Here is a 20,997-nt window from a genome sequence, read left to right as displayed (position 1 = left end):
GTACACTTACCAAAAATCTCTGCTCTCCAAGAGACAAGGGGAATAGGTGGCCATCAGCCAGCTAAAAACAACGATCCCAAAAAGTATCGGGAGACACGATCCCTGCTTGGTCTGAGTCACTATCAGGCGTGGTGTTGGCAATAGGAATATGGGACACCCCCTTGGATCCTACAGAGAAGCAGACCAAAGGAGAGCAAGGCAGCATTAACAAGGGGAACATAAGCATGTTGTGTTTTTATGAGAGGCCAAAGAATGTCAGCTGGGAGCCAGTCTTCAGGGTCCATCTAATTATTCCTTGAGAGCTTTTAATTCGCAGCCGGTTCTGTTCCTGTTTAGTACCTGGCGTCTAATTTATGGGACAATGTTTCTTTAAGACTGGCATTAAAGTGCAGAGGTAACCATTCAGGGTTAAGAAGTTAGGCATTACATTCAGATTAGTATTATCAGATGACCTGAAGCAGGGGTTGTATTAAAAAATGCCTTAATTAAAAAATACAGGTCAGAACTAGTTTAAGCTCCAAACCTCCAGTTATATTCACTAATTAGAAGGCTTGGACGCATGCCTCAGAGTGATGGATGAGCTGTATCTGCCTCATGGCATCGCATGAAGAGATGGGACATGGCTCTCCAGGCATGGGGCTCAGGCAGGATTGCGCCAGCTTTCTTCATTTCAATTCACTTCTCTTCCTGCCCCTCCCGCCCTCAGAAATTAATGGACCGCAGGCATTCAGGAACCAGCAGTCAGCAGGGCACTAACTCCTCTTGGTTGCTTCACTCTAAACTTCAACTCACGCGCTGAAGCCACGCCAGCAGTTTTCTCACAAAAAGCATAGACAGACTATAGTTGAACACGTTATCAACTTACTGCCAAACCTCCAAAGCACCCGTGCAGGGGTCAGAAGATGTATTTCCCTGCCTTCGCCCAAGCAGAAGGTTTTTCGCCCTGAAGGATGCCCTACGCCTCAGCAGGGTGTCCTCAAGGTCTTCAGACTTGCTCTGACAGAGGTCTACGTCTTGTGCACAGGAACGGTTTGCTGGGGGACAGACCACAAGTAACCATGTCTAAAGCTCATGGGTTGAGCAATCCTGAGCAAAAGGCAGGTGTTCAGTCTCAGTCCCAATGAATGTCTTCTGGTTTTCACCAGACAGCAGGCGAGGGCACCACGCCGACCATCTACACCCCATCCACAGACATGCGTACCGATGCCCTGCCTGGTTCAGCCACAGGTAGGCAGTTTGTGGCTAGGATGCAGGTTTTATCCTAGTCTCCTTGGGACCACCATACAACACAAAACCATCACCAGAACTGCCAAAGACATGCTCCAAATCCAGCATACTTCACTGGATGGTTTCAGGCAGTTTCAGATGAAGTCAGACCTCTTGGCTGTTCCTTGTCAAAGGAAAGCAAACCCTCCCCACGAACCTCACCAGAGCAGTCCTGCTTAAAACGTCTAAATGTCCACCTGGCATCTGGAAAAAGCTGCTTTTTCACTCAGAGAAAAATCTCATCATTTGTATGAAAGAATTGGAGAATGCCATGGGGAAGAGACAGGGTGAGGAGCTGAGCCTCTCACCCTGGGAGATTAGAGACCTACAACACTGGAAAGCAGAGAAAGCAAGCCCTTTGCCAGGCTGTGGGCTAACAGCTGCAGGTTTTACCTTTCACATTAACTGTTCAGATGCCAGAAACCAGATTGTGACCTCAGTAAGAAGCTTGCAAAAAAAAAAACCCCAAAACCAAAAACCTGAAAAAAACTACCTTCCTTTTTTTTTCCTTTATTTTTTTCTTTTGACTACAGCATATTACAACCCATTGAAAATTCACATAACTTGCCTGTTTCATTTGTTTATTTGCTGCACTAAGTAGAGGTTTTGCTATATAGCTTGTAATTCCTTTGGGAAAGTAAATTGGTAATCTGATAGAGAAAGCCACAAATGGAAGAAGGCCTTCCAATTTAGAGAAAAAGAACATTTCCTTGCAGAAAAAAGGTTCATTACTCGGTTATTTCAGCATGCAAGCAAATTTAGTGAGTTCTCAGTAGGTATTTCAGATAAAATGGGAAAGGGAATTGTCACAGTGACAATTGATTTGTTTGGTGTCAGTTCTGCTGTGCCCTGTCAGTGTGCTTCTCCATTAAAGGACATTATTGCTGTCCTCCTGTTTCATTTACATAATGAAAACAGATGAGCTGTCAAGGCCTGTGTGGCACAGCACCTCATCCCCTTCCACGCTGTAGGAGGAGAACGCGAGGTGGTCACCGTCCCACCACCTTGTCAATCTACCTGGGGTGCACCTCAAGTGACAGCAGCTCACCTTTATTAGGCACTGCATCAGGAGGCACCAGGCAATCAACCCTAAATTCATCCTGCCCATCATTTCCATCACGCTCACTCCTGCAACACAAGGAATAAGTCAGTAAACATCTCTTGCATTCAACAACGGCAGCAGAAACGACCCGGAGCCCCCACGGTGAGATTAATAGCCAAGCACCACGAGATCTGTAGGGCAAAGAACATCTCCATCAGTAGCAATTTGTACGGCCCCTTGCACTGTGTGGCTCTAATCACTGATCAGAGCCACATGGTCTCCAGCTTGACAGATATTACATTTCTTTATAATCCCCGTTCCTTTTGTAATCCCCATGGGCTCCAGCCCGTGCCTGGGGAGCTCTACATGCAAGTGCTCATGCGTGACGGAGGGAGAATGTTGCGAGCCGCTGACAGCTGAATGCGTTAGGAGATCATTGAGTCAATGGCATCTTCCAGCCAACGTGGCTGTAAGACTCCAGCATCCCAAAAAGCTGCAGATGAAAGAAACAAAGAGGCAACATCTCCTTTTGGAGAGCATCATCCGGGTGTTCGGTCCTTTCCTGACACACTGGAGCACACACAGAGGATCAAAGCAGGCTTTCCTCCATCCCAGATTTATTACTGGAGAAGATGTCTCCTAGGAAGCCGACGGGGTTTCTGGTTCTCATCTCCTCCTCCCTGCAGCTGCCGCATCGCTCAGTGTCACAAATTGCATAAATCAGCACTAATAGCCGGGAGATGAAAGCATAAATAGGCCGTCAGAAAAGTTATTGACTTTCAAGGGAAAATCCTGCCCTGACGGGCACCCTGCAACCTCCCATTCATTAGGGGGGAGATGGAAGGGGTGCATGTCAAGGCGAACACCAGCCCTCGGGACGCAGGTTTCACTGATGGCAGGTCCAACTGATGCAGGCGCCTGTGGGTCACATGGGAAGATGCTTCAGCCCTATCTGCTTCCTGCTAGCTGAAATTCAGTTTTAGCAGCTACCCACTACTTAATCACCTCCAATCCCATCCCCACCTCATAGATCCCAGGGATTCAAGCACCAGGAGAGCTCAAGCAGGACAGTGGTGCTTGTAGTGAGGTTGGCAAGGATAAACCACTGAGAGCATCAGACTTTAGGAAGACGCTGAGAAATCCCAAGTGCCTAGTGAGGATGGGGGTGAGGGGGAGAAAAGCTAAGAGCAGAGCACCGAGCCTTTAAATCCCAAACTCTGCTTCGATACTTGTATCTTAAAATTTTCTGTTCTTGACTTGCAGGTGAGAAGCCTGGCTTTCTCTGTTAAAGTGGCAGCAGGGAATCTTTCTAAACTGCCTCTTTGAAAGCTGTGAACTGAAAATGAAGAACCCACATGTATTCGTATTTAAAACTCTGGGATATTAAACACTGGTCCTGAGCTAAAAGTGGGGAGAGTCCTCAAGGGGAAGCTGACTCCCACGGCTTCATGGCTCAGCTTTAGCACACCGCAAATAAAAAAAAACAACCACAAACCAACAAGCAAAACTGATTTGAAATAACCCTGAACCCCAAACGGAATTTCCAAGAGCTTCACTGGAGGATTTGCACTCAAACTGCCACCCAAGGGAGCGGCAGGACCAACATCGCCAGGTATTTGTACCAGAACACCAACTTTTCTCCAAGCAGAAGACCTCCATCTTTTCCCCCTCTCTCATATCTCGCTTCTTTTCACATCACACTTAGGCTTTCCTGGGGCTGCTTCTCCACTGTAACAGCAGACAGGAGGAATGTGGCACACCAGGTTTGTTTGGATAAAGTGAGAAGGGGGGATTACCATTAGCTTTCTAATGGAAAACTGGCACCGCAGTTAGCTTTTAGATCGGTACAAGGTTCTGTAAATAAAAATTGGATACAGGAGGGGGAAGCCTCTGAATTCCCCAAACAGCAAATTACCGATACTCCAGGAGGAGTGATTAGGCAGGATGCCAAGCCATCACTAACATTTTCCAAAAATAACTAAGTCAGAAGTCCATAAACGTAAGGAATTTCTAGCACAGAAACTACAGCCCACGTGTTCTCCAACAACCAGCTAGGAGCAACCCTGGCAAAGCCCGAAGTGATGGTGGGACTTGTGCCACTGACTCTGGTGGTCCTGGAAGCCAGCCCCAAGGAGATGTTTACGTGGCCTGTGTCACAGCTAAAGCAAGCCACCTTTTGCCCGATGCCCTCTTGCAAATATTTTCCTGCTGGTGAAAAGCAAAACAGGAGGGAGAGGGGTTGAAAGGAGCTAAAGGCTAAGTTCAGCTTGCTGCTGTATCCCCTGACCCTGTAAGCCAGACCTTTAGCATACCAATGGGGAAACCAAGCGGAGAGCGTTAAATCCTCACCCATCAAGCCCACCACAGAGATGCGTTAGGCTGACAGCTGCTCTTCCCACTTGAACTGCTACTGAGCTAGTAGTAGTTTAAGGGTTGCTGAGATAGCCCCTCTACTACCTTGCAGCGACTGCAGTGGGTGAATACTCTTTCTTTCCAGAGATAGCTCTCTCTCCGGCACCACTGTCTGCTCTGCATAGCAGGGGATTTTGCAGGGAACAAAGATACAGAAATACAACTGTAAAACTACTTTTAAAACCTGCCAGAAACAGGCACGGAGCTGGGAAAAGCTTCCTATCCCTTAACACCTTTTGGGGTCCCAGTGCTGCGGCCGCGTGGCAGGGCAGTCACTGCCCGGAGGAAGGAGGGAGACCACAGAGCTACAGAGGTGGAGAAACACGAGTGGATGCTACAGCTCTTCTTACAGATGCGCATAGCATCAGTCAAGATGACTGCTGCAGAGGTTTTCTTCCTAAAGATGACTGCTGCAGAGGTTTTCCTCTTCTGCTTGCAGACAGTCTGCTCCTGCTGCCCCACATCTGGCAGTGCAATTAGGTGGCAGCATTTGGGGAAAATCCTAAGGACTGTACATTTTCTGTCATGCAGCAGGCACAGTGTATGCAGCTAGGTCAATACAAGATGACCTGTGACATGCCACATTTGAAATACCGTATCTGCACACTTGTTTCTCACCAAGCCCAGCTTTGCTCGGGCCATTGCTTAGCTGAGATGAAACTCAGGCCGTAAAGCAGCTCAAGGTTTTTTGCTTGGAGATGCAGAGCCATCTATGTGGAAACATTTGCAAAGCTCAGTGCTTTCCTCTAAGCAACCTCAGGAGGAGAGTCCAGCGGTCAGACTGAGAGTTTAGCACAATTCCTATATAAATTGTACTCTTCCAGCGATACAGCTTTATTTTGCAAAGTGATAAATCATAATCTCATTAGCTTGGCTCCTTTAGTGATGCAGAACACCCCCTATCTGATTGGCAAAAGGAGGCAGGTTCCAGAAAGCGAGCTTGCATTCCCATTAAAGCATGGGCAGTATTTTTTTCAGCCTTCTCCTGTTTCAACAAGACATTAGTATGTACAATGTGTGCTCTGCAACTAGTTTGATCTAATCCTCTTCTTTGTTTGCCTTTCAGCATTGCAGCTTTTATAACTAGTATGGCATTAGCCTGCTGACAAAAATGCAAGGCTGGCTCGCTCCATCTAAGTCATAAGAGCCACAAGCTTCAGTTACGTGTGACAGCACTTCTAGAAGCAAGTCCTGTCCTGAGCAAGGTCCAGGAGAAGAGCCTGGGATAGGTTTTCATCGTCAGTGACAATACAGGGCATTAGAGGAGAGAACTGATGCGAAGCAGGGATAAGTAAGCCCTTTCCCAGAATCACGATTATTTTTTAACTAAGCATCTAAAAAAAGTTGACAGCATTTCTCAGATTTTTCACATCTTTCAAAGTATCAACATTTCAAGTGAAGTTGTTCAAAAGTGTCACTACCAATAATTTCAACTTTCTACTTAAAAAAAAAAAAGGTAGTTACAATTCACTTTGACATTTATACATATAAGAAATACTCCTAAAATTATACCTATTTCCCTGGGGGAAAAACCCAAACCTCTAAGTTTCGAAGTCACGTTTGAATTCAAATTATCCTCCTTTTCATATGTAGAAAATCCTGGTGATTGACACAGGGTTTCAAACATTTTGCAATGAGCCTTTTATGAGGCGAAGCACAGGCAAAGAAAAATCTGCTTTTAAAAAAAATCTATTTTTACCAGATAAAAACAACACTACAAAAAAGATGTAATGACACACAACCAGCAGAGTGCGTTCCAAAGGTTATAAAATACCGAGGCAGAGCTTGGAAGAAACAAAGCCAGAACTGGCATTTATCTGGAAAATAATGATATCTGTTACCGGGCACCTGTTTATCTCTGTTTTCCTCTTTTAGGGAGAGTTACCCAACTGCAGTGTTGCTCTGGTTTTCCTCACTACAGGTCACTGCCATGTCGTGGGACCGCAGACCAGAGCCACCCCTGAATAATTCCCTAAGCTCAGCTGCAGAGAGCTGGAACATACGAATTACCTCTCTATTTATAAGGTAATAGCTCTGATGGGATATTCAGCCTGGAGCAAAGTTGTGTTAGTAAAATCTGGCGTTAGAAGACAACATGGCATCTGGCAGGTGCAGCAGAGTTCGCTAGCCCATCCTTGCTTGATCACACCGGGACATCCCAGGAGCATTCCCAGAGCACCACAGAACATGCGCTGGTTTAGGGTCTTATTGAATGTTTTCCTCTTTATTAAAGTTTGCAGATATTCTGCCTCTTTGCAACCTCCAAAATCTGGCATCCTGGAAAAAAGTCAAATGCAAGGCAGAACTGCTCATTAAGGTGGGCTGGTGCAACAAAAAGAAATGCAAATTAGCCCTAGAGAGTGCCAGAAATGGCTCACCAGGCGCTCCGGATTGGCGTGCAGGCTGGGGAAGCCCCCCAGCCCCCCTGCAGGGCCAACAATGGGCCCGAGGTTCGGGGAGGGCAATGCAAAGCAGGCACAGACCCGAGTGCTGCCCTGGCTTCCAGCTGCAGGGACCTGCTGCTGGCCCCGCCGATGGAGCTAATACGCTGTCTCCTGGGGCTCCATCGCTGCTTTTTCCTGCCAAAAGATGATGGCAAGCAAGAAGGGAGCCTTCAGATGTTCTTGGACAAAAAGCTAGGACTGGCTCTCTCAGGGAATTTGCCAAGTGGTGAGATATTTTTCTTTCCAGACTCCAACTTGCTTTTGCCAACAAAGGAGAGGCAAATTGTTGAAAGGAATTAAAAATATCTCAAACACTACCAAGCCCCTCAAGCCTTCTGTCTTCAGATAGGTGTCCTGCTCCCACCTATTAGCCAGGGCCTGTACTGGCTGCCAGGAGCAGAGCTTTTCAGTCCTCCTCTGCTGGGTAACATGCTAGAGAAGAGCAGTTTCCATCCTTTTCTTTTCCTTTTTTTTGGTTTTCTTCCCCTTTTCCTTTAAGCCTTCCCCCCACAACCACAGCAGCTTTACTGAAAGGGCAGCAGTACCAGAGCAGCTGAAAGGAGGCAAAGCCCCATGTGAAACCCATCACCCACTTTCATGCCAAGTCATCCCAATTTTATTTGAGATGGCTCCCAAAGAGACACTCAAATTGCTTTTTCAACTTCATTTGGAAAGCTAAGCAATCCCAATCAAAGGCTGGAGAGGAGCGCTGCTGGCTCATCGGGGAGGGGAGAGCCGCTGCACAGCTGCAGTGCCCTTCACCCGCTGTTGCCTTCCAGGCAGTTACTGGAGGGGACAGACGAAGCCAGGCAAACAGATAAATTCTCAGCTTGGGCACACCTCAGCACACAAACTGCACCGCTTCGGCTACATGAGGGGGTACAACCTTACCCACAGCAACCCATGCAGTTGCACATCTGCTACAGCAGCCCCCGTGGCACGGTTGCTTGCAGTCCCTATTTCAATAGAGCGTGTTTTCAGTAAAAAGCATAACCTACCGAAATAAATGACTCCGGCATAAGCACAAGCAAAGAAGTACCGCAGACTTTGGCATCAGGGCCGTTCCAGTCCCTGCCACTGGGCAAGCTGGTGCAAGTGCTGCAGCTGGGCAGAGCTGGTGGCAGCCGCCTGGGTAGAAGCAGCCAGCGTGGATCTCATGGACCGACATACTGGGCACCAGATGGTTTTACAACCATCCCAAGGCAGCTTCTGGATGAGTTTTTGCTAGGGAGAGGAAATAAAAAAATAATAATAATAATTTAAAAAAGAACATTACTGAGAGTTGCAATATGGCAGGTCTTGTTAGAGGTGCAGATCTATAGTCCGTGATCACTTTTGTGTTTCACTCAATTTCTTCAGCTTCGGGCTGCGTGACACATCCATCCGCTGAGATGGCAGCTCCTCCACTAGCCCTGCATGACAGTTATTTGCATTTAACTAAACTACAAAAAAGTCAAAGGCGGCTATTGACACTAGCTGTCATTTCAGCTGAAGGGCCAGACTACACAGAGCTGGTGGAGGGGAACTGTACGGGATATTAAACAGACCACTAGGTTTCAGACATCGTCTGCTGTGTTTTGAAAGGCAGGCCTCCTTCACCCAGCAGCGTTTCTCAGGATCCCAGCACAGCTGCACAGGAGCTGCATCCCCAGCTGACACAAACCAGAGCTCTGCTGAAGTCGGTGGCACTGCACCCACTTTCTCCAGTCACAGGATCTGGCCCCAAAATCTTCCAGCTCAGCATCCTGTGATCCTTACAGCACTCTGCTTCTCCCAAGACAATCCAAGCCTGGGCAGGAATGCCCTTCTGCTCAAGTCAAAACATTCTCAATGTTGTGATTTTCCACCTATAATTACCAGGAGATTAAATTCCTTCATTGTGAACAAGCATGATTGCTCCTTTAAGACGCACTGATGTGCATGCTTTCAGAGAGGGAAGACCAGGGGAAAGGAGAGAAGGAAAGAGGTTGAAAAGGAAAATCTAAACAAAGCATTGATTTTCTTTTTGGAACTGGGTTGCAGTAACCCAGCAGACTGTCGGAATTTGGTATATCCCTTGGCTCAAGATCAACCAGCCCAGTGGTGGAAGGTGAAATTAAAGCCATAAAGTTCTCCAGCAAGCAAGACAGCTACTCTCCATTCAGCTTTCCACAAGAGACAAGCTTTATTTGGAGGCTGTGGAGCCACATACTCAGCTAGCACAAAGCGGTGCCCTTTCACTCAAGGATCCAGCCTGCCCGGGGGTCAAACAGACCTTTTAGAAGTGGAGCAGATGCTTTTGTTTAAGCAGCTCGGTGGGAAAGGTCACAAGCAAGTTGCTCCTTATCCTCCTGTCCTCCACTGCCAACAAATGTATTTGAAGGTACATAGGCTGAGCTTCCTTCTCATAGTCCTGCCTTGGATGGTTGCCTCCAAGGAAGAGTTTAAGCCTCCTGTCTGAGCTCCAAGGCAAATCAAGGCCATTTACCAATTTTATTTTTTTTAAATCTTTTTTGCTAATAGCACTGTGAATTACAGCCAGCAGCAATAATGAACTCACAAGATAACGCCCCTGGGGAGAGCGCAAGGAAATGCAGGGCCAGGATACAGAAGCTCTCATCAGGCAGATGGAAGGCTCACTAACGAAGAGCTTTGCAGCAGGGGACGGTTTGGATTCAAGCAGACCGATGGATTGAGCCTTTTACGTCTCATACATTTTTTTTCCCCATGCTTCCTACAGGCAATTCTTGCCAGAATTTTTCGGACTCCACTTGGCGGAGAAGTGTTTAATCAGCATTCAGCCTCTTTACGGGGCTGTCTCTGAGGGAACAGATTCAGACGAGCGATAGCAAGTGGTAATTTTGGCTGCTTAATCTGGATTGATTCATTTTAACAGTCTGCTTAACAATAGATACCATGTGGCCATGACCAAAGAAGTTTCATGGTCTTTACTGAGATTTAAAGTAGGTGTGAAATGCTTTAAAAATGCATCATTACTGCAGGAGCGATAAAAGCTTCATTGCCCTAATGAGGAAAAGGATTGGCCCAAGTTCCAGAGTGGTTAATGCTTTTCTCTGTAAGGTCATTCAGTGTCGCCAGATTACTGAATTTCTCTTATAAGGTTGCCGAGGAAAAGATGAGAGTTTGAAAGTTCCAGATCCTGGAGGCAAGTGATCGCATGCATCATGCATACTCTTCTGAACTGCTGCACCACCTAGGAAGGAGGAGTTTAGGTCTTTTGGCCTCGGAGCATGACCTATGTAAGGCAATTCAACTGGAGGACTTAACAATTTCAGTAAGAAAGACACCTCTTCGTCCATTCCATCCAAAGCTCATCCTCCTCCCAAGCTTTTAGCCAACACTCAGATGGGCAAAATGTTATGCATCTGATTTTAGCTTTCATACTGCATATATTATTCTTGCATTGCTTTGGATTTAAAAAAAAAAAAAATTGAGACAAACAACCATAGAATGCCTTACCTCACATTATAAAGTATGACAGATGTGTTTCTGTAATACATTTTGCAATTCAGAATTGCAGACAGTAAAGGAAAAGGTTTTGAGATGAGATAGTAATAAAATAATTTTGCATTCCCAAACCAATGCATGTGCTGGTTTTAAATTACATTTTTTAAAAGTGATCTTTACTCCAATATTAAAGTGGGCTATTATATTAGTAACTGAAGGTCCACGACCAGAGCTGGCTCAGTTACCAAGATTCCAAACCACAGTAATGCCAACATTTTTGGAAAACAATGTCATCCTTAGTCCAGCTCAAAAGTAATGAACTCTAGCACTGAAATCATACTGTAGAAGTTTGGTTTTGAGACAATACTGCTTTTTTCCAGATGATGTAGGATCTTCCCCCCTCAACATCCTTGCCCATTGCTGACCCAGCCTAAGAAACAGCTACAAAACTGATGCCTCATGTTCTCGTGAATGGCCACTGCAGATTTTGGGTTGTTCCTGGTTCAGGGTGACTAATGCATTTGCAGTGAAATAGCTGCATGGTAGGAGAGCATAAGGCTGCATCCAAAGCCTCACTGGCTGTGGCTAGTCCATGCATTGCACTTTGGGGATTACAGTTTAAGGTCCTAAACATCAAGGCAGTCCTATATTCCTACCTTACAACCTGTCCTACTGGAAGGCGGCTTCAAAGTTTTCAGGTTAGCTGATTTCCGGGGCTGTCTGGTCCCAAAGGCAGCTGTCTTTCCAAGCTGCAGAGCTCAGTTTGGCTGGGAGACGCCTGACCTAGGCCGCCACATCCTAGGACATTGCCTGGGAAGTTCAGACCTAGGAAGTCCATCAGTGCTCCATCCCAGGGTGGCCATGCAACAAAGCCACCTGACAGCTGAAGACCAGCAGTTCTCCGATTTCTCCTTCACACAAGTTGCAGTCTAAAAACTTTGATCATTACCTTCATGACACTTAACGAGGACAAAGCCTGGAACATTTACCAGAGCATTTCCAGTTTTTTATTACAGCACCGTTTAGGTATGAACTTCCCAGCCTACTCTGAGGTTAGCAGCAAACGCCAAACCTTGGTGACAGGGCTGGACTTGAAATCCCTAGTGCTCATCCACCTACAGTCATTCCAGTTCTTTACACATAAAATCGGTGTCACTCCAAAGGCACAAATTATAACCAGGTCAGTCCCTATCCACCAAGGGGTTTCTTTTACTACAGCCTAGCCCTTGCACTTATGTGTGCGTTTTCCCCATTATTTCTTAGAAAACATGCGCAGAGCACACACACATGTGTCAAGAGAGGAAAAGAGGACAAAGGCATGGAGGAAGCCCATCTCCAAGAAATCACTGATTAAAATTGCTCCCAAGTTCCCATTTCCTCCACAAACAGAACAGCTTGTGAAAGTCCAAGTTGGGGTGGATAAAGTATCAGCCACGTGCCTGACTTACAGCACTGGGACTGAGGTTTGGGCACCACTTCAAGACTTTCCCCTAGGAGTCTATCCAAACCCTCTTTGCTTCTGATGTGGAATAATTTGGAAGTGTTTTTAGGCTGCCGGCTGGGATAATACAAGGGCTATTGTAAACACACATGCTGCCAATCAGCACCAAACCCACACAAATATGGTCTGTACACATATAAATAACTAGTACATATTCCCTTTTTTTTTTTTTTTTAAATAAATGAATTGAAATGTTAAATTAAAGAAAAAGATGAAATCACTGAGCAGGTCTTAAGAGAAACAGTGATTGTTTATGGAAAGAGTCATGTTTCAACTAATTTTAATAAATGAAACTTACTTAATTGCAGGCTAATAGATTTAAAGAGCTACAGCTAAGAAAGAGCCGTAACCAGCTATCATCCAAGTGTGTGCAGTGAAGCAAGAACATAATTTCCGTGGATGCTGTTTCAAAAGTACTGCTGCTAGCCAAGAAAGTTTGGAAACGTAAGAGAGCATAACCAGGGCATGGAGACCCGCACACGCTCAGAAATAACCTGCTGGAGTTACATGACCCAGCCTGGAGCTCTAACCCTACGTAACTGTTGCTTGTCTGATCTCTGCTTTGGGCGAAAAAGAAGAGAACTGCTGTTTCAGGGTCATGGCATTCTGGGATAATTTTGCTTTTCCCCACTATGGTGGCCAAAAAGAAATTCACCTCACCTGTGAGACGTCCCAGCTGGCTTGAATGTAGAACAGTCTTTTGGACCTGCCCCAGCTTTCAAAGGCAGGCTGATAGGAGCCTAAAACTGGGTGTCCTCATAGGTGGCCTCAAGGAAAACCATAGCCAGATGTTTACACCATTTGGGCATGGCCACACTATGAGATGGAAAGGGCCCTTCCCTAGGATTTCCAGGTAGCTCTTGCTGGCTCTGGTCTACCTCATGCCATAACATCCATATCCTTTATTATTTCTCAAAAATTCCTCAGTTACCTCTGGTATTGCCCTCTACCAGCAGGTCTGGGCAAGCAGATGAACCAACTCATGCCAGCAGGTGAGCAAAGAAATCAGAGTCAGGGACCTGCTGCAGCTCAACCTCCCTTCCTTCCAAAAAACTGAGCATTTTTCCTTTTCCATCTCCTCCGAGAGGTGTGATGTGACAAAGGTCGACACACCTCACATCAAGGTTGCTATCTACCATGGCAACTGCTATTCCTGCAAGGAATGAAATCTACATATCTGGCCTCAAAAGGACTAAAGAGCTCCAGGCATTTCTGTCCAGCATGCCAAGCCTAGGCTGGGATTTAAACAGCAGCAAACCAGTCTTTCGGGTTTATAGATGTTGAGTTTTCATGTCTTGCCACTGGATGGATTTTGAGCAGAACCATTCCACATGTTGGTGGGGAAAGTGAACCTCAGAAGAGGGATGAAGGGAAAAAACATAGCAGAAAGTCTTCTCTGCAGTTATAAATCCATCTTGCTAGTAAAGGAGCAGCATACAACTGTGTTGTGACTGCACCAGCTGCAAACAATATTTCCCTGAGTAGGAAGCAGCTGGAAACTGAAGCAACATTTCATGTGGAAAGGCGTAAGTTCTTTGCTCTTCCACCACCAGCAGTACTTTGACCATCCTTGAAACAATGCTTAAAATAAATTAAAGGAGTTATACAGCAGATATCAAAGACCCATGTAAGGGCTGAAATCATAGAGCTTCTGGGTTGCATCCCACTTACCAGGCCAGAAGAAGGGCTGGTTAGAGCCCTCTGAATGAGAAATCTTGTGATTCCTGCTCCAGGCTAGGCTGACTTTGCAGGAAACAGCAGTATGCTGACACTGTCATCTTAGAACAGCTTTGTTGTAGACTTGATCCAAAGCCTGTTGCAGTCTGTGCCTAGACTTCGTCTGCTGCAGCAGCCTCTGGGCAAAGCAATATCACCAACTTCTTCTGGCTCATTCATGGAGATGGTCTGATATATTTCCCCAAGCAGAAGACTGGTGCTGAGACTCCACCGGTCACAACCCACCACCAGCTATTGTACAAAGGAAGACAAAGTTCCTGATGTTAGGCACACTTAACACAACATGCAGAAAAGGGTGAAAAACAATTAAAAGACCTAAAAAGGCACTGAGGGAAGTTGACAGCATGAATTTTGCATTTGCTCATCATGCACAATGCTTAGCTTAATTTAATCAAGACAGCCGCTCTCTCACTACACCCCCGCACCCCCCACCCCCCCACCCCCCCCCCGGTGGGATGGCAGGAGAATCAGAAGAGTAAAAGAGATAATTCAAGGGTCGAGGTAAAGACAGTTTAACAGGCAAAGCAAAAGCCACACACACAAGCAAAGCCAAAGGCAGCATCCCCTCACCACTTCCCACCGGCAGGCAGGTGTCCAGCCAACCCCAGGAAAGCTGGGCTCCATCACACTTTATGGGTACTTGGGAAGACAAACACCAACAATGCACAAGTGCACAAACACTTTCAAGGAGAACCTGCGTTGGGCTGAACACAGGATCCTGAGGACTTTCAGGGAAGCATGACAACTGCTCTAGAAAGTGGAAGGAAAGCCAAAGACAGACAAGGAATACACAGGCTGGAGCTGGGAGAAGCAGCAGGAGGCAATGATCCCTGCAAAGCCCTCATTCATTTGGGCTTATAAATAGAAACATTAAGGAGACTCTTTCCAGACTTCAGTGACTTTTTTTTTTTTCTGTGTGAGAAACATTAGGAGGACATGGTCTGCAAAGATATTATCATCATCCACAGAAGATAAGGAACATTGATTCAACTCAAGGCTCAGGACAGCTGAATATTGGACAAGCACCCTTCACCAAGCCAAGGTTTAGAGACGGTGGGAGGGGGTGGATGAGGGTTCATGCACGTCCTTTGAAGGGCTGATTAGCAAAACAGCCCAAGAATACTCTCAAGGATGGAATAAATTAAGACATAGATTTTCTTGAGATGCCTGGGCTGCTCTGTGATTTTATTACATCCAAAGTGCTAAGAAAAGCAAGGTGCTGCCAAGATTGCTTTGATATTCATGTGTTAAAGGTCAGAGAGTTGCAAAAATGTCAGTTTTGTAGGTTATGAACATCTGCAGCAGTTATAATCAAACTGCATGCAACGTCTAAAGCTCTCCTTATGGTTAAGAAACAAGCAAGAACTACAGCAACGGTGTTACACACAATTTATAGCACCCATCAGTACCAGTGTCTGGCACTAAAGATATGCTGCAGCACACAAATAACACCTTGCTATTTGCAAGGCCCATTAAGCCTTGTCTACCCTCGGATGAGGGGAGATGGTACAGTTTGTTTGGTAAAATGAGCTAGAAATGCTGATCAGCTGAGGAAGCCCTTCAGGCTTCTTAATGTTTTGGTTCCCTTAAGGCTCACCTCCATAAGAGGTGTCACCAGGATGTTTCTTCTCACCTATGCAAAGCTGTACCGTAATGATATGCCAGACGAGCAGTGAGATGGTGACCTCCTCACCAATAGTCAGGAGTCAGAACGCAGAAGAGGCCCTTGTATAAGTTCTTACAGCAACAAGATAAAAAAAAATGTACTTCTAATTCCTTTCAGAGCTGCCTTGTCTTGATAGAGAGCAGCAGAGATGACGGTCGGGTTCCTGCTGTTCCCAACAGCCATCCAGTTACTCACCAACAGCTGAAAAGTCACAGACAAGGGACAGAAATGGATGTGGTTTCAGTCTCTTTTTCCTGCAGTGATCACTTTGCACGATCTCAGCTCCGTTTCCCCGCCTCTGTTTCTGCTGGTGGAAGCCCTGCTGGTGAGGACACCACTAACCCTGCTTCAGTGAAGCCAGGCTCTGGCTGAGGTCATTCCCAGCTGGAACAAGTGATCCTGTAACACCAGATGCACGTATGAGGAAAAGAAAAGCAGCACTCCTGCTTCTTGCTCTGCCACAGACTTCTTGTGGGACCTTGGGCACGTCACTTAAAGGAGAATGTGGCCAAGTCAGATGTGTGCTAAAAGGGGTTTTGGGGTTTGTTTGTTTAAGACGTACTTTGGCAAAAGCTCTCCAGTTTTGCAATGCATTTTCAGCTGGAAATTTCAATCTGCAAAAATCAATATATATCAACATCTGAAAATCCCTGCTCAGGTCTAGTTAACATTATAATTCCAATATGAAGGGGGTTGGCTGCATGGAATTCAGTTTAGACAAAAGCATATGTGCTTCCACATCAGACACTGCTCCCTCTGAAACACACAGAAATTCCCCCTGCCCGTTTCCAGCTTCTTTGATGGTGCTTTGGATCACAAGACCTCAGGCCAGCTGCAGATTACAAGTCCTGACCCCACTGCCAGGTCTTTCCACAACATGAAAGGGAGGAAACTCTACCAGTAGGAATGCAGCTAAAAACCTTAGCTTGGAGCGAAAAATACAAAAAGAAAGATCTGCCTAGGGAAAAAGCATCTGGTTTGGTAGCAGGGTGGAAAGCACAATTCTTCACACTGCTGTTGCATATTTCTCGCTGCAAAGTGAAACGTATCCCAGGAAGCAAGAGGCCAGAACCCCAGTCAGAAACATTTTCACAAGATATCATCAGAAATCCATAGTCTCAGCATACCAGAGGCACATTCCTTCCCACTTCACAGTAAGGCATTGCCAGCCATATAGGAAAGAGTAAAGCAAATAAAGCCAGCTTGACTTGCATATGGGCCAGGGTTTCAAGAGCTGGATCAGAAATTAGTAGGATCTGCACAAAAGCCATGTAGCTAAAGCCCTGTTTTGAGCAGAATAGCTCCTCAGAAGCACCCACATGGGCTGCTCAGCCAGCCTTTTGCCCCACACTGTGATGACAGCAGGAGCTGTTCCCCCCACCGGCACACCTCCACGGTTATTAGCAGCTAGTAAGCCAAGTATTCCCGGGCTCATCATCAGAGGAGCTGATGATTCTTGAGGGTCTTTCATGGGTTCAATAGCATTTAAGAGTTTGGTTTGCTTTCGATGTGGAGAGTCCAAGCCAGAAGTCTCTGTGGCTTGATTCTGGACACTCCTTCTAGGGGTTCATGAATGGTGCTGGGCTCTCCAAAGGGGAATCATGACCCAGCGGGCAGCCCCCTTGTAATGCCCTGGGAGAGGCAAGTGCTCCAGGTGGTAGGATGAGGAGGAGGTGCTGTTTGCTTTTCTTGCCCATCAGTCTCACCACATTTTTATTTTTTTTCCACAGTAGCCTAGTTTCAGAGGTGTTGTGGTGGGGATCTTTCAGGCTGGGGAACAAAAGGCAAGCAGCCTATGTTGCCTGTTCCCTTGGGCAAGAGCGGGGAGAGTGAGGGCTCATCACGTCCTGCAGCTCCACGGCCTATGGATGGAGCCACAGCTGGATTTACAAGGAGGTCTCATCCTATGAGTTTATACTGGGGAAGCTTAGCCTTCAAACGGAGACATGCAGGAGCCTGATTTCTCTGCCCTGTTCAGCCTCGGTCAGTAGATAGACTCCAAGATGTTGAGACCAATGCGGAGGTAGGACCTTAAGCCACCCTAGAGACTCCAAGACGAACCAGGATGAGTAGAGGTACTCACAGCATCAGCTGGGAGATAAGTAGGGAGGCCTGGGCAGTTTCCAGTTTTGGACTTTAGACCCTCATTTCATAAGGCTGTCTCTAGAGAGGGTCTGTGCTGAATCACTGTGTCTTGCAGAACATACACCGAAGCCGCTGCTTTGGTGGTGGTTTCATCTGAAGTGCTCGCTGGCACTGCTAGAGAATAAAATATCTTAATGATTACCTGCTCCAAAGGGTACAGTCATCAACTGTCGCTGGATGGAAAGTGAGGGTCCTCTGTAGTGCGTTGAAGCCTTGTCCCCTTTCATCTTCTGGGAGAACTAGAGCTGAGCACAGCACCAAAGCCACTCATAATACTTGTTTCTATTCAAGTTATCATCCTAGAGCTCACATACATCTGGAAAAGAAGAAGAAGAAAAAAAAAAAACCAAAAACAAAAACCCCCAAACCAAGAAACAGACCGTACTGAATAAGACGCCCTCAATCTGAGTCACCGAGTGGGATGCAGAGGAAAAAACAGTCATTTGGAGACAAGGTAAAAGGTGATGTGCCAAGGAACTGTGTAACGAGCAAAACAAACAAACAAAAAGAATCATACCCCCCGGGGAAGCTGCCTGCCTGGAGGTACCCCACAAATCACAGCTGCCCACGATAGCTCAGCTATCTCTCGACGTCCCTGTAACCTACAGATTCAAGACATACAAGCATGTTTGGATCTCCTGGAAGAAATTTCAAGGCTCAGCGGTGAATATAAATCATGTCTTAAGGCACTTACACTGAAATGTCCCCAAAGCAGTTCATGGTATTACAACACGGCACTCTCCCCTTGGCTTTCTAATAGGATACGTGAGTATCTTAGGCTTGGAAATGTAATCACAGTGCATCCCTTAGTTGCCCCAAGGGTCTTCAAGAGGTAGCCATCCGCCCAGATCAGAAGGTGAAAAGTCAGCTTGCCATCACTTGTAGAGATGGCATTTCTATGGGCTGCTGTCAGCCTACCACCCCAGGCAGTGCTTAGCAATAGATGTCACCCCAAACACAGCTATGGGCTACTTTCTGCCTAAAAAAAAACCCAAAACAACACCCGTTGGTGAGGGGTTTTTTTACATGTTAGTCTTAAAAAAATACAGTTCTTCACTCCAGGGCAAATGAAAGCTACTGAATCAAAAGCATTTAAAACTTTTCTGCTAAGAGTTTCCCAAAAGCCTTCAATAGGGTCAACTGAAATAGCTTTTGGTTATTGATTGCTGTGTTTGTTCAGTTAGTCCAGCCAACCAACAAACACTTCAACTATCTGCTTCAACATTTATTTAATCCACATTTCTTCTTTGGGAAAGCTGCACAGTCCTCAAGCAGGTATCCTTACTAATTAATATAGGGGCATATTGCCATGTTCTCCAGCTCAGCAGACTTTGCATCCTCAATGTTAATAAAATCTGTCAGACACTATCTGCTTTTGTTAGCTATTACTCTCATCCCTAGGGGACTTCTCTCTTCCCTTTGAATCCAGCAGAACAAGTCCTACTGCCCATAGATTTATATGGAGGTACATCAAGTTCTCCTTCCATGGAGGGTTCCAGTACATAGGACTGTATAATCACTTCCACATGAAGATCTGTGAAAAAAATCTATTCTCCGACAGAGCCTTCCACAGAAGGATTTTTTAAACTGCCTCCAAGCTGCTATTAAAAAAAAAGGGCAAAAAATAAATAATTTATGCAAATGATGAAGTGTTAACAGCTCTTGCAATATTTGGTGCTTTTCCCAAAGCCACAGCTCATGGGGGTAAACAGCAGAACTCAAGTAATTGTGTGTGCTCCTGAGCCTTGCATTTGCAAAAAAGAACATTTCAACGGTCCCAGAAACAGGTTAAACAAACATTGATGAAGAATCACACAGGTATCACTGAGCTTGCCTTGGAATGAGAGGAATCTGCTGGATGGGGTCTCTGGTGCCTATTCCAGCGCTATTTTCTCCAGTCCTTTGTAAGTCTTTGTTTCCGAAAGTTAAAACCTCACTGGTTTTAGCCAAACTCTCATTTTATTCAAGGCATGAAGGGAACAATATTTATCACTCCAACAAAGCAGCCAATTCTCTTTCCTCCCTGCTCCCATTTTTGTCTTCTGCCTCTAGACAAGAGCATCTCTTCCCTGTGCTAATTAATAGATGGATAAAGGCTTACCTTAAGGTTGAGAGTTTTATAGAAAAATTAATTACAGATCCTGACTTTACAATTACCAGTTGAGATGCTCACATTATCTGCCATAAGACCTCCCCAGGCTTTACCTGGCTAGAAAGAAACTTGCCATGTGCTGAGACATGGCTCCAAAGACTGGAATGAAAGCTGAATCTCTAGGCAAAGAGCATAGGAAGGGCCACCAAGGACCTCCACAACGATGACCCATAGCTGGGTATTATCAACAGGTCAGAAGCAGAGAGAAAAAATAATAGGTCAGATACATCATAACGTACTTACCAAACTCTAAGAGAATGGAGACTAAGACCGTAAGAAAATAATGAATCTACTACACTGACAACATGACACTCAGCATGTGCTGAGTAGCTGTAAGTCTATCAACCAGGCTGAGACTGGGAGCAATTGGAAGAAGATGCAAGGTCACAGCAGAGGGAAAGCTCTGCTTCGGCAAGACATCTGAAAACACTAATATGCAAACTGATGTACATTCTCAGCTCACCCTTTGGACCCAGCAATACGGCGTGGCTTAAGAAGATCAAGACCACTGCGCACTTACATCTCTAACCTACAAACACTTACATACACTCTTTGGTATTTGCTGAGCTGGTGCCTCATGCTCCCCATTCCATAAATCCTCCTCCCTTTCAGGCTCAAGTGATGGAAAATGCTCTCTGAGCACACAAAATACTCACTGAAGTCAAAGGGGAACTTCAGCTAGAGAAGTACAGGAGAAAGTCACAGTCTGGAGAATACACAGGACTCCTCATTTATAAAACCAAGGTTTTAATAACTAGGAGATGTAGACAGAAACGTCATATCGGCACTGTGCAGCTGGAGTTGCGTGGACTGATCTGCACGGGTTTTACCAGCACCCAGGGAGCTCGCACTGCCAGCTGCTGCAGCCTGGGACATCCTTGCACTACGTGGTTTTACAGCCCATGACACACCTGGAGTCTGTTCTCTACAGACAACTTTGGGCACACACATGACTTAGAAAGCAGTTTAAAGTCAACACCCTACCTATACCAGTTTATACAGCAGGATAAGAACTGCAGTTCATTACCTGGTACTAATTCTCATCCGTGCCCAAGGTGCTCAGAGCAGTTGGGAACACATCTCTCAGCTTTAAGAGCAACCATTCATTAAGGATGAGCTGGTTGGTCCACTGTAGAAAAAGCTGTATGCAAAGCTTTGCCAGCCAATCCTATAAATCAACTTGCT

At 45.9% G+C, this 20,997-nt stretch overlaps 1 long non-coding RNA gene across 5 annotated transcripts; it reads right to left on the bottom strand.

The window, feature by feature from the left end:
* Positions 1 to 1,821: 1,821 nt before the first annotated feature.
* LOC130154356 (uncharacterized) lies at positions 1,822 to 20,995 on the bottom strand. Of its 5 annotated transcripts, none has more exons than XR_008823714.1 (6): positions 20,840 to 20,995; positions 17,803 to 18,262; positions 15,711 to 16,006; positions 13,784 to 14,080; positions 8,163 to 8,388; positions 1,822 to 3,034 (listed from the first exon to the last, which is right to left on the bottom strand). It is a non-coding gene; the product is annotated as an uncharacterized LOC130154356 (long non-coding RNA). The 5 variants fall into 5 exon arrangements; XR_008823712.1 differs by lacking the exon at positions 1,822 to 3,034 and adding an exon at positions 6,253 to 6,997; XR_008823713.1 differs by lacking the exon at positions 1,822 to 3,034 and adding an exon at positions 15,447 to 15,586 and having other exon boundaries at positions 7,007 to 8,388.
* Positions 20,996 to 20,997: the final 2 nt, after the last annotated feature.

This window comes from Falco biarmicus, chromosome 8 (genome assembly GCF_023638135.1).
Source record: "Falco biarmicus isolate bFalBia1 chromosome 8, bFalBia1.pri, whole genome shotgun sequence".
In the NCBI taxonomy this organism is placed as follows: domain Eukaryota; kingdom Metazoa; phylum Chordata; class Aves; order Falconiformes; family Falconidae; genus Falco; species Falco biarmicus.
The sequence above is the reverse complement of the archived record's forward strand: the minus strand, read 5'-3'. Positions and strand labels throughout refer to the sequence as shown.